Raw genomic sequence first — 11,859 nt, 5'->3', positions numbered from 1 at the left:
GCTACAAGTATTTTCTTGCCGCAACATAATATTTCACTAAATGGGTAGAAGCTGTCACTCTATGCACAGTAGAAGGTCGATATGTGGTCTCATTCATCTACAAGAATATCCTATGTCATTTCGGCATACCACACGACATCGTGTCAGATAATTGCAGTCATTTCAAGAATGAGAGAATGAGGACATTCTGCTCAAAGTTTGGAATCCATCATCATTTCTCTGCTCCCTATTATCCTTAAGGGAATGGTCAGGCAGAGGCCACCAATAAAATTCTGATTCGGATCTTGGAGCAAACTTTGGAAACAGGCCGTGACTGGCATGAAAAGATCCATGATGCATTGTGGGCATACAGAACCACCATTCAAACTCCAACTAATGCTACTTCGTCAGAACTTGTCTACGGAACTGAAGTAGTACTGCCTCTACATGTTCAGAAACTCACTCTAAAATTTGAATCACTTTTGGAGTTACTGCTTGATCAGTATCAGCAACAACGACTAGTATAACTCGATTTGCTCGATGAAAAATGGCTTAGAGTAGCAGAACATACTCAATCATATCGTCAGAGGATAACCAGACAATATGTCAAATTTGTCATTGAAAGAAAATTCTGAGTCAATGATCTAGTGCTCAGATCAACGACTTATCTCAAGCACCGCCCGGGTGACAAGTGGTCACCAAATTGGGAAGGTCCTTATGTTGTCAAGGAGGCATTATCCAGCAATTCATATCGGCTCATCAATGCCGACAGAGTGGAATTATCAGATCCCATAAATGCTCGATATTTGAAAAAATTCTATACTTAAATCATCTCTCTTATTCTTTGTAATTCCTCAAATTTTCTTCAATAATGGTTAAATTCTCCTTTCTCAATTACACTGGGGCATTTTTGAAATTTCGTTTTATCTATAAATATCCTGTATGCAGGCAGGATAAACAAATCTCTCATTTTGCATGCATGTGCACCCATTTACATCATTTTGCATTCGTATTTGTGTACATCTGCATTTGCATTCATTTGCATCAAATTCATTCCCCTTCAGGTTAAGGGATAAACCTGAGTTACCCATTCAGGATAAGGGATAGTCCTGAGACTCCGACAATCATTCCCGTCTTAATTCCTAAACAACTTTGGAACGCCGGTCTCTTTCAAAAATTCAATTCTCAATTTAAAAACAAGGTGCTTGAACGGGTATATTTTCAAAATCTAGTGCTCGAACTGGTATATTTCCAAAATCCCATGCTCGAACTAGTACATTTTCAAAACCCAGTGCTCGAACTGGTACATTTTCAAAATCCAATGCTTATATTGATGCATTGTCAAAACCCGATATTCATATTGGTGTTCTTTCAAAATTGAGCACTCGTGTTAGTGTGTCACTGGTTGGTCGTGTCAGTCGACCTCTTGGGTTCAGTCTTCTTGCTGATCATTCATCAAAATTCAAGTTCTATACCAATTTTGGCCCTCAGGCCACCCAATTTTCAATTTCGACCTTCGGGTCACCCAATTTCCAAATTCCCAATTTCGATCTTCCGATCATTCAATTTCCAATTTCCAATTTCCAATTTCCAATTTCCAATTTCCAATTTCCAATTTCCAATTTCCAATTTCCAATTTCCAATTTCCAATTTCCAATTTCCAATTTCCAATTTCCAATTTCCAATTTCCAATTTCGCCCTTCATGTCAATCAATTTCCAATTTCGACCTTCGGGTCAATCAATTCTCAATTTCGACCTTCGGGTAACCCAATTTTCAATTTTCAATTTTCAATTTTCAATTTTCAATTTTCAATTTCCAATTTCCAATTTCCAATTTTCAATTTCCAATTTCCAATTTCCAATTTCCAATTTCCAATTTCCAATTTCCAATTTCCAATTTCCAATTTCCAATTTCCAATTTCCAATTTCCAATTTCCAATTTCCAATTTCCAATTTCCAATTTCAAATTTCCAATTTCCAATTTCGACCTTTTGGTCACCCAATATCAATTTCAATCATTTTCTCTTGCGAGAGACCCTTTTTACAGGGAGAGTTCGAGGGAGCTCGTTCTTTTCGCATGCTGTCCTTTGTTCACTCAGCCCCTTTTTCAGGAAGAATTTGAAGGGACTCGTGTCTTTGTGAACTGCTTGCAAAACAAATTTTCAATTTCACACAAGGAACCCTCTTTTCTGGAAGAGCTTCGACGGAAGCTGGCTTTCCTTGTGGCCCCTCAAATTTTCATACTAGGCCATTTCATCATGGAGGACCCTCTTTTGAGGAAGAGTGTGATGGACTCGTTCCTTCATGACCAATCCACCGACCTCACCATTACCGGCCCACTTTCTATATGAGAAGACTAATGTTAGGAAGTTTTGACAAAAGATTAATTTCTCTTCAAAAGTTCGTTTTGCAAAGACTTCCTCCTCAGAGAATAGAGGAGTATTTTCTATTTCTCATTTCTGAATCTTTTTCTTTGGGGAAAGGAGAGGAGAATGCTGTCATGGATGCGTTAAGTCGGACTTCAAATACTCACTTTCACCAAGGATTTCAAGAACATTTTGTCAATTTGTCGTCAAATACTTGTTGATTTAAAAACCTTTATTGCACAAAAGAATTACCTCAGAATACCTTCAGCATTACTTCTGAAAGAGCAAAGTTGTCGCGAAGAAGGATTCAAAATTCAAAATCTTTTTATTGGCCAACCAAAAGGATAAAGAATAAATCCTCGATATGGCCAGCAAAGAAAATTCAATGTTGTTACAAAGCCATAAGTGATCAATATTGATCGCAATCAATGGCACATTTTTAAAGATCATTCTTGTAAAGACAAGGCAGTTGAAATATCCTGGGTGATACAGAAAAATCCACTCAATTTTCATATCTCCTCAATCATTTAAGCTGCAATTAAATATCTGCAAAAGAGATCTCTCAATTAGCATCAAGTTGAAGACGAATATGAGAGTTAGACCCCCGGGGCCAAAGAAGATTTGGATCATCTCCAAGATGAACGAGTTTGTGACGGATCCTTCCAGAGAAAGTTCAGATCACCGCCAAGTTGAAGGCGAATGTAATGAGCCTCCTGACAAACCCTAAAAGATATTTAATTTTTACTATCACCAAGAGATTTCCAATCAATGAGCCAATACCGTCAAGATAATCCCTGAGGCAAAGAAGGATCGGAACATCTTTAAGTTGAAGGAGTTTGTGACATACCCTTTCAAAAAAAAAGAGAAAACAAAGAAAAAAGTTAGGACATCTCCAAAATGAAGGATGATGTAATAAATTCCCCAAAAGCCCAAGAAAGCTCAATGTCACAAAAAGAATGCAAAAAGATCATCATGAAAAGAATCCCAGGATATCAAACTGCTGAATCTGCCAAGAATCTTCTTTAATTTTGTGAAATTCTTTTATCAATGTCCTTTCATCAATCACTTTCACAATATCAAGAATATCTTCTTTTCTATTCATATCAAGGAAATTGATAGCTTCCTTGAAAGAAAGCCAATCACAAGCAATTTAAATTTGAATCTTGATTCTACGGAGTTAGCCTAATTGGAGGTAATACTTCAGGTAGAAAAGAGGGAATATTTTCGCACCGATGTGTATCACTTTTAATTATTTTGAATCAACAACAATTTTTCAACATTTTGACAATATTTTCTGGTTATCTTAACGTGATGCAAGAGCTTGAGGTTCATTTTTGGCACATCTTGACACCATTTGTTATCCCTTTTTGGACTTAATAATGGGAGTTTTCAAGATTTCTTCCCTTTTGTTGGTATAATCTGAGTGCCTGGGCTCTCAGATTTACACACTTCCTTATGTCCCCACTGTCCCACCATAGACAGTGCAATTTTGGCTCAAGGTTAAGCCATCAATCATTTTCTCGCAAAAGGTCATCAATTTCAAAAGTTATTTAGTCTCAGCAATGAGACGCCCAAAATCAAACCCCTTTTCAAGTTTTAGGGACCCCAATTTTATCTATTTGTAAAACCCCTATCGGATTCATCATGCGGAAGTCCGAAGGTTCCATCATGGGTTCTTCTTTCGAGAATCCCATCATTTTCATTCCCGATCAGGTTAAGGGTTAAACCTAAGCCTCATTCTGATGGAGAATTTCATCTCCTGGTCAGGTTAAGGGTGAAACCTGAGCCTCGTTTCTACATGAGGTATCTTCCGTCCCATCTAGGTTAAGGGCAAAACCTGAGCTTCACTCTTATGAAGCAAATTTTCTTCTTCATTCTCCATTTCATACCTACCATTTTCATCAAAGCTAGTCTTCATGTCTAGTCAGATCCTTCTAACTGGGGCATTTTTATAGCCCAAATTTGGTGTGTTTTTCTTTGTCATTAAGCTTGGCCCTAAACTGACTTAGTAGCAAAGAGGGGCATCTATAAACACCTCAAATTTTCCTCATCCATGCTCAGACAATCCTCTTTGTGCAGTGACAACCCTGGTAGGTCAGTGTAGGAGTCAAACCCTGAGTCTGTTTTAGAAAATTATCATTTTACCCACTTTCATTATGAAAATTACCATTTTACCCCTAGGTCATCCCAGACCTCTGGTCAGTCAGAGTCGACCAAGCTCATTGGTCAGTTCAGAACAGTTAGAATATCAGTCATTTTAAGCTCGTCTGAGCTCACAATGAACAAACCATTTCCATTTCTGACCATTCCTGCCAAAATGAGATCATTTCTTTAGAAATGAGTTCATTTCTCACTCAAATTCAAGCCAATTGTCTTCGAGTCAGTCATTCCCAGTCAATCCTAGCCCCTGAGTCTAGCTTGAGCTCATCAGGAGTCAAGTACTCCAGTTTCAGTTCAAATCTACTTCTAAGTGTTTAGGAGCCTATTTTAGCCCATTTCAGTTCTTTCAGCTGAAATTGAACTGAGTCCAGTCAGTTGAGCTAGTGTTCGAGCTTCAATTTTAGTTTATCTCAGTATTAGTGATCTCTGTTCCAGCTCAAACCCAGCTCTGGTCTGTAATTCACTTCACTCCAGTGACTATTTCGTACCATTTCTCTAAAAATGACAGCTTTTCTTGACAATTTATTCGGGGAGTGCAGTTGAGTCAGTATCTTGTCAGTTCATTTGAGTTCTGAAACTCTAAAACCCAGTTTAATCCAGTTCATTTCAGTTCAATTTAGCTCACACCCCAATTTTCAGTGTCACTCTGGTCCGGTAGAACCTGAAACCCATTTCTCGAACCATTTTGTGATTTCTGTCAAAATTATCACTTTTTGAACTGGTACAACAGTCTATCAGATATGATCGAGACAGGCACCCCATGTAGTCGTACTATCTCCTGGATATACAGGTCGGTCAAGCTCTCAAGTGATTGATTCTTCCTCATTGGTAGGAAATGTGCTGACTTAGTAAGTCGGTCAACCACTACCCAAATAGAGTCATGGTTCTTTCGGGTTCGCGGTAACCCCATCACAAAATCCATCGTGATATGTTCCCATTTCCATTGAGGAATTTCCATCAGCTGCATCGTTCCTCCTGGCCTTTGATGCTCGATTTTGATTTGTTGACATGTCAAGCACTTTGCAACGTATCTAGAATGATAGCAAGAATTAGCATAATCCCGATCTTATATCATAGAAAGAGCAACCTAATTAGAACACATAAATTTTTCTCGTGAATTGGTTACCTTGCAACATCGCGCTTCATACCATTCCACCAGTACCAGTATTGAAGATCTTTGAACATCTTGGTACTGCCCGGGCGAATGGTATACTTGCTCTTATGTGCCTCTGCCAATAACTCTTCTCTGGTCTCTGGATCACTCGGTACCCATAGTCGATCTTTAAACCATATACTTCCATCCTCCTTGCGCTGGAAAGCAGTGTCTTCTTGCAATGCCAATGCCTCCATCTTTCTGTACTGCGAGTCTTCTTTTTGCTTAATCATGATCCGCTCTCGTAGTTCTGATCGTACAGTCAGACTAGACAACCTAAGTATGCCTTGATCATCGGAGAAAGGTCTCCATTCTGTGAACTCAGAAATCATCTTCCATCCAAGATTTACCAGGCTAGAAAGATTTCCCCCAGCCTTACGACTAAGAGCATCCGCAACAACATTTGCCTTTCCGGGATGGTACGAGATTGTAAACCCGTAGTCCTTGATGAACTCGAGCCACCTTCTTTGTCGCATATTGAGTTCCTTATGAGAAAACAGGTATTTCAAACTTTTATGATCAGTGAAAACTACGAACTGCTCTCCGTATAGATAATGTCTCCAAACCTTTAAAGCAAAAACCACGGCCGCCAACTCTAGGTCGTGAGTGGGGTAGTTCCTCTCATGAATCTTCAGTTGTCGTGATGCATATGCAATGACCTTGCTGTGCTGCATCAGTACATATCCCAATCCAGTACCAGAAGCGTCCGTGTACACCACGAATTCTCCGCTTCCAGACGGTAAGGCTAACACCGGAGCTGTGGTAAGCTTAGCTTTAAGGGTTTGAAAACTTTCTTCACTTTTCTCATTCCATTCAAACTTTACCCCTTTTCGTAGAAGCCTTGTCATTGGCATAGCGATTCGGGAGAAGTCTTGGATGAATCACCTATAGTAGCCAGCTAATCCTAGGAAGCTTCGGATTTCGCTGACATTCTTTGGTTGTGACCAATTCATCACAGCTTCAACTTTGGCAGGATCTACTGAAACTCCATCTTTCGAGATCACATGTCCAAGGAACATGACTTCTTCAAGCCAGAATTCGCATTTCGAGAACTTGGCGTATAACTGATGTGTTAGGAGGGTTTCTAAAATAATTTTCAGATGTTCTTTGTGTTCCTCCACATTTTCTGAGTATATCAGTATGTCATCAATGAAGATAATGACGAAAGAGTCTAAGTATGGCCTGAATACCCAATTCATCAGGTCCATGAATGCCGCAGGAGCATTCGTGAGTCCAAATGGCATCACCACAAACTCAAAATGCCCATATCTGGTTCGAAATGCTGACTTTGGGATATCTTCATCTTTTATTCTCAACTGATGGTAACCTGACCTCAAATCAATCTTAGAAAAGACTTTTTCTCTTTTCAATTGATCAAATAGGTCCTCAATATTGGGTAGAGGATATTTGTTCTTCACTGTTGCTTGGTTCAACATTCTATAGTCTATGCATAGTCTCATAGACCCGTCCTTCTTTTTCATGAACAGGACCGGTGCTCCCCATGGAGACGTACTCGGTCGTACAAAACCACGCTCCATCAGCTCTTGCAACTGCTTCTTCAGTTCTTCCAACTCTGCTAGTACCATCCGATAAGGTGCTCTTGATATTGACTTTGTACCTGGCATCAGTTCAATCCCAAACTCAACTTCCCGCTGAGGAGGAAGTCCAGGAAGTTCTTCTGGGAATACATCGGCGAAATCGCGGACAATTTCCAAATCCTCTAGCCGAGTTAGTTTTGTTTCACCTTCGATCATACTAACCAGGAAAGCCATATCTCCCCGACGGAGATACTTTTGAGCCTTGAGGGTCGAAATAACCCTTTTCTTGATTCCAGGCCTTGCTAATCGAAATTCAACTTCCGGCATATCCGGTCGAGACAAAATTACTTTTCCTTCTCTACAGAGAACTCTAGCATAGTGTTAAAAGAGCCAATCCATACCCAATATGATATCGTATTCGGTCATATCAAGTATGATTAGGTTGGTAGGTAAATTGTGTTCTCCTAAAATAACTTCCACTTCTGTCATGTAGTTCACACAAATTTCATTGAATCCTATAGGGTTATATACTACTAGTTCTTGAATCAATGATTCTGTGGGGATTCTAAGTTGTTTTGCAAAATATAAAGAAATGAAGGAATGAGAAGCTCCACAGTCAAATAAGACAAGGGCAGCTTGGCCCGAAACAAGCACGGTACCTTGCACAAGGTCCCCCTTCTCCAGTTGGTTAGCTGTAGTAGCATACACACGTCCCGCTACGCCTTGTGGAGCCGCCTGAGGCTGTGGTGGTGCACGGTGTTGCTGTGGCTGTTGTCCTCCAGTGTCGCGTCGTGCATCATCGGTCTGCTTCTTCCGACACTCCTTGATGTAGTGCCCCATCTTTTCACAGTAGAGACATCCTCCTGTCTCATGGGGACATTGTTGTCCGGGGTGAAAGCGATTGCACTTTTGGCACCTTTGATTTTGTCCTGGCATGTGTCGGGTACCTCCGTCATGCCTTGGTTTCTTGGTTTGATGGTTGAAACGTTTTCCACCAAACCTCTTCTTGAACTCGGGTTTCTGAACCCCCGTTCTATTCTTTTGCGACTTTTGCCCCTCCCTCCAGTCATCATCGAGGAGAGTCGCAACCTAAATAACAAGGATAGTTGATAACTAGTCGACGTTTCTTGATAGTCTAAGTGTTAATTTTGCTAACTTAAAATAAGACTTGTATCACAATGAATATAGTGATTTTACCTGAATGGCTTCATCAAGGCTCTTTGGCCCTCAAGTATACAGACGGTTTCTCAAGCCCATCTTCAAGCCTCGAGCAAACTTCATTGCTCGATCTTTATTCGATGTATACACATTTGGGCAATAGCGTTCCAAACTGTGGAACTTAGTGATGTACTTGGCGAGGGACATCTCACCCTACTGTAGGTCCAAGAACTCCTGCATCTTCTTCGCCCTCTCGTGCTTTGGAAAGTAGGCAGCGTTAAAAACCTCTACGAACTCCGTCCAAGATACAAAACCATCCTGGAACTTGACTGCCCTGGTAGTTTCCCACCACTTTTCAGCATGATCCTTGAGACGATATGTCCCAAAGTCCACCCGACGCTCCTCGGGCACCTCCAGTCAACGGAAGATACGTTCAATCTCCTGGATCCAACTCTCAGCAGCTTCTGGATCTGTCTTTCTGGAGAAAGCAGGAGGATCCATGTCCATGAATTTCTTGTAGGACATAGTCCCACCGTTTGTACTCTTCTCATGGGCCACATGTTGTAGATTGTCGCCCATCTGCTGCATTGTCGTAGCTTGCTGGCCTACTACTTCGGCCAGGTTATGTAGCGTTTCCATAATATCGTTGCAGCGGTTTGCCCAAGCCATCTATTTGAGCAATTTAAAATTCATTATAACTTTAGCCATAATTTCGTGAAATACACATATGGTTTTTGTTTCTACATTATAAAAATAGCATTTCTACATACTTACAGAGTCATCGCGGTCGCCGAAAAAGCCAACTCAAATTATTCAGTCTGGCTCTGATACCAAAGCTGTAACGCCCCAACTTTTTATAGTAAAAATTTTGGAGTAATTTTTTTTTTAAATAGCGGAAGAGCGAAAAACACAAGTCAGGCGCATTACAGGGTAAAACGGAGAAGTACTAAACATACCATTCATTAATTTAAACATTAATGTCATTAATTACATCCCATAACAGAAATGTAAATCTACTAATCAGAGTTCAAACATAAAATACTGAATAAATGAGATCTCATGGCTTTATCCAATACGACACCCCGATGCTCCAATTAGTTGCTACCTGAAAAACATTTAAAGCAGAAGGGTCAAACTCCCCTGTCTGCGTAAGAAGCATTATATTTATATGTGGTGCTCAGTGACCTGTGTACAAATATGTGCAAGTACTGCAGATATAACTAGCATGGAAGTTTATAACATTCTAAGAAGATCATTATGCTTTCTAATTCATAATACAGTGCAAAAAATAACTGAACTAAAGATAGATTTATCCACTTTAGTACAAGCTGTAGATTCCACAAGTTTTACTAAAGTCAACTCAACAATATATAATTCTTCAAAGATAAGTTTCTAGTCAACTTAAATTATTTAATGCTTATCTTACTCTTACCCTATGGGTACGCACATGCATAGACCTCGTAGCGGACCGAGACCATACGGGGGTCTATTATTTAATAACCCGTATGACTAGCCGTACAGATATCCAAAGGGGACGGTCAGTGACCGAGAGAGAACTCCCCAGTGGCTAGAACAAAAATTAGGATGCACCCTGTACTTCTACAGAAGACTTGGATCTACCACCTAGGACATACTGGTAGTCCTGGTCTCCTAACTTCGTGGACTGGGGACCGGGTGAGACGCCTAGCTCTCACAAGAACAAGAATGTCCATGAAGCTTGTACCACCTACCCTCTCCAAGGTAGACCATGGGTCCAGTAACATACACCATCTTTCAGGTGTACCCAGAGCTCTGGGAAACCAGTAATATATACCATTTTCAGGTATACCCAGAATCCAACATATTTAATTTATATGTGTATAAATTTTCATTCTTGTTTATTTGGATCCAGTAACATACATTTTTTTTCAAATGTACCCAGAACCCTGAGAAACCATTAACATATACCATCTTTCAGGTATACCCAGAATCCCATATTTAATTTATATGTGTATAAATTTTCATTTTTGTTTGTTTGGATCCAGTAACATACATCTTCTTTCAGATGTACCCAGAACCCTGGGAAGCCAGTAACATATACCATCTTTCAGGTATACCCAGAATCCCATATTTAGGTTATGTGTGCATATTTTTTTTTTTTTTTATTTATTCTCATGTGCAAGTCATTGCACCACAGGGGATTTTCAAAACCCCAACTCATACTCAGGTTGATCTTAGTATATGCACATTACCCATCGAATGCCTCAAAGGCACCAACCACAATTTCTCATAATTCTGGTTCAACTTTGTGTTGAGTACTTAAACATTCAGCATTTTCAGTTTTGTTTATGAGCTCGAGTGTATGTTTCGTACCCCCACTGGTTATGCCGCAACATGACATTATCCAACTTTATCATGTGTGTTCCATGTATTGGACATAATCCTAAAGTCCATATGTGAATCATATATTTAGTTTACCATCGAAACTATTTCCTTCATAGATATTTCAATTGCATTTCACCTAAAAAGTCTTTAGAAAAACTTTTCTAAAAAAAACCCTTCATGAAAAATCAATTTAGAAAAACTCTTTACTCAATTTTTCATTTTTATTAGTCGACCAATAGGCTCACCGGTCGACCAACCTTTTTGCTTCAAATCTTGTAAGCAAAACGTTATTTTTTTTTTATAAAATTAGTCGACCGAAAGTTTTATCAGTCGACCAGACAGAATGTCTGTTTTCTGGAAAAACTTAGCAGCAGTCGACTGAAGGTTTTATCAGTCGACTGAAACAGAATATCAATTTTATGGAAAATTTAGCAATAGTCGACTGAAGGTTATATCAGTCGACTGATCAGAATGTCGGTTTTCTGGAAAAAATTTAGCATCAGTTGACTGATCAGAATGTCCGTTTTCTGGAAAAAAATTTAGCATCAGTCGACTGAAGGTTTTATCAGTCGACTGATCAGAAAGTCTGTTTTCTGGAAAAAAATTAGCATCAGTCGACTGAAGGTTTTATCAGTCGACAGAACAGAATGTTTGTTTCCTGGAAATTTTAGCAGCAGTCGACTGAAGGTTTTATCAGTCGACTGAACATATTATCAGTCGACTAACTATTGTTTCAGTCCACTAATTTTGTCGTTTTTCTGTAACTTTTAAAAGGGTGTATCTTTTTATTTTTCAAACATTTTGATCATTCTAAATGAACTGTTTTTTCACCCCTTTCATTCTCAATGTATGGAATCTTTCAACTATAAAGCTGAGTGCGTTCCACACTCAAGAACATCAAATCCAATCGAATTACCCTATAGGAATGATATATCTTTATTTTTCTATGATGTAATATTGGAATCACGTATACATAACTTCAGACTTGATTAAAACCATTTAATCTACAAAGTATGAAATGTGTATTGAACAAGAAAATACAACCAAACAATAATTTCATGAATAATAATCCGAGATACTTAAGGTTCCATGCCATTCGCCTACTTTGTTTTGTTTCGATCTTGAATCCGTCTTGGCAAA

This window comes from Nuphar pumila, chromosome 11, assembly GCF_984573655.1.
Source record: "Nuphar pumila chromosome 11, dmNupPumi1.hap1.1, whole genome shotgun sequence".
NCBI classification, from domain to species: domain Eukaryota; kingdom Viridiplantae; phylum Streptophyta; class Magnoliopsida; order Nymphaeales; family Nymphaeaceae; genus Nuphar; species Nuphar pumila.
Note: the sequence above shows the minus strand (reverse complement) of the source record.